General features: G+C 41.2%; 1 protein-coding gene across 1 annotated transcript in view; it reads left to right on the top strand.

The window, feature by feature from the left end:
• atp6v1ba (ATPase, H+ transporting, lysosomal, V1 subunit B, member a) overlaps positions 1-2,483 on the top strand; it is a 36,314-nt gene that overhangs the window by 11,885 nt on the left and 21,946 nt on the right. The window lies entirely within an intron of this gene.

Genomic DNA, 2,483 nt, shown 5'->3' with positions numbered 1-2,483 from the left:
CGAGTTCCCCCCCTCTTTTAGCTGGGAAATTGAATTGTGTTGGAATGCTCTGTGCCTCTTTTCTCTGGCACTTGAATGGGCTCTTTAGTATTTCACACCAAGGTGTCCTTCAGGGTGCGAGGTCAGGCTACCAAAACAGCTTCTAGTGGCGGATTAGGACCAATTAACATCTTTGTACACAAAGGGCTCTGGCAGCTGAACAGGCTGCAGGGTGACCCACACTGCCGTTGCATGCCAAGCCAGGGGACTGCTGCACTTGAGCTGAAGTAGCAAAAGAGGGGTGGAGAAAGTTTTCTAAACCTAATGGGAAATGTTGCTACTTCACACCTCATGAACGTATAGCCCATTGAGCAATCGTTATCTTGTGAAATGAGAGAGCAAACCACTTTTTTTTTAATTTTTTTTTTTAATATAATTATCACAGTTCTACGTAAGAGGGTACCATGAACTTTAGTGCTTTTTTTCTTTCATATAATGATGGACTAGTATATAGGGCCAGGGTTAGGCTTTTATTCCCTCTGGAACTACCCATTTAAACATTATACACACTTCAGACTTGGTGCCACCAAATGGCTGATACTATTAGGAAGTACCAGCTGATGATGTACGATATGCTTCATTCCACGTTTTTGAATTTCTTCAAGTAGTTAGTCAAATTTTAATTATATATTGGCCAAGCCTGAGCAGGCACTACCCATCATGTTTCCGTGTTTCAGTTTTAACTGGCACGTATGCTTTTTGGCGGGGCTAGCTTATGATTGACAGGTCACGCTCAGTGAGTCTGTCCAGCTCAACGCACCAAACTCAGGTCAAACTAGGCATTGCTGATCAAATATAAAGCTAGATTCCATTACTGCGTTGCCTATTTATTGCTTAAAATCGCTTTACAAACATATTTTAGTGTACTGTTTACCTGTAGTATGAAATCACGTGTGACCAGGTGAGCCGCCATTGTTTCCTGCTGGCTCCGTCTAACTGTCATGGCGGCGGCCAAAACGCCAAATTCATTAAACTTGCCATGTTTCTTATCATTTCCGGACTCGGAGTCTTGGTCGGAGCCACTGTAAATTATGTGGCGTCCGTCGATCTAGCAGCCTGTGAGTCTGGTTCTGTTACCCACTTAGCACAGGAGTCCAAAGCTCCTATGCTAGTAGTGTAAACCAACCTCCCCCATCCTTTGAGCTCCCAGTTCAGGTAAAGTCAGCTAATAGAGCTAAGTAGCTAAGGGACGCTAGTATATGCCTATTCAAATAATGAAAAGTGGGTCAACTAAGACCCTTCTCGTCAACTAACGGTATAGTATAGTCTATTATTAGGGAGCAGACCTAGTACTGGTCCGCAAAGGGACTTTGTCAAAACATAGTTTTTTGGCATTTCTGAACTGCCACAAGATACATTGGTCTAGTTTTACTTTCAACATGACAAAGCCAACGTAGTAGTAGTAGTAGTAGTAGTAGTAGTGATGATTTCTGTATAGCTTTATGTTTGTCTCCGATGTGACTGAAGTAGTTGATGCTCACAGTGACAGCGTGAAGGTGAAGTTACTCTTTAAATTTCTCAAAATTACATTTACCTCCTGATTTCTGTTATCTACCATTAAGCTGTAACGAAAATAATTTCCCCCTGGGATTATTAAAGTATTTCTGATTCTGATTCTGAAGCTGCAGTAGACTTATGGATTCCTAAGAGCTTCTGTATAATTATGTAGCCCAACTTTCCTTGCATCATTATTATTATAGTTAATAGCCATACGTATCTCTTTTCAGACTTGTGCGCAATTTGTAGGCTAAGTGTAGCTGTTAAGTCCTAAACATGGCCAACATGGACAATCTGCCATTTACGGGAAAAAAAAACAGAAATGTGAAAACTTCAGATTTGCGAAGGGCATGTTTGTGTATAGCAAGCTGTCTGAGGTTTAAGCATAACTATGTAAATCACTGTAATAATAGTAATCCTTCATAATTCTTGGAGAAGTTTTGAAGCCATGGTCTACACTGGGGAAAGACATTCAGTGGCTGATTTGTATTTTGTGGAGGACAAGTATACTTTGCACATTGTAAGGCACTTCCCACATGTATGAAGTTATTTAAGTTCTGCTGTCTGGCTACAATATTGTGATCTGCATTTGTATCTGCATCAGTGACATTGTCATCTGTTGCTTTAGAGAGCTGCCACAGTACAAACAAAATCCCAGCAAAAACCCTACAACATAGATTTACAGTTCAAACAAAACTAATTTATCCAGTTACCTGAACAGTTAAATCAAAGTGAAAAGTGCTAAAACTATTTTCTCATCAGCTGCTTCAGTGGAGCTTGACTGATATGCATGGCTGATATCGTTAGGCAATTTCACCAGAATATCAGTATTTTGCGTATATTCTTGTTGAGAATAGTGTGACTCCAACCACCTGCGCCTCAACACCACCAAGACCAAGGAGATGGTGGTGGACCTCAGAAGGCCCAGGGCTCACCCGGAACCTGTG

This window comes from Morone saxatilis, unplaced genomic scaffold (assembly GCF_004916995.1).
Source record: "Morone saxatilis isolate NCDOM2014 unplaced genomic scaffold, NCSU_SB_2.0 Contig19, whole genome shotgun sequence".
Classification (NCBI taxonomy): Eukaryota; Metazoa; Chordata; class Actinopteri; family Moronidae; genus Morone; species Morone saxatilis.
This window is presented reverse-complemented; position numbering and strand designations above follow the sequence as displayed.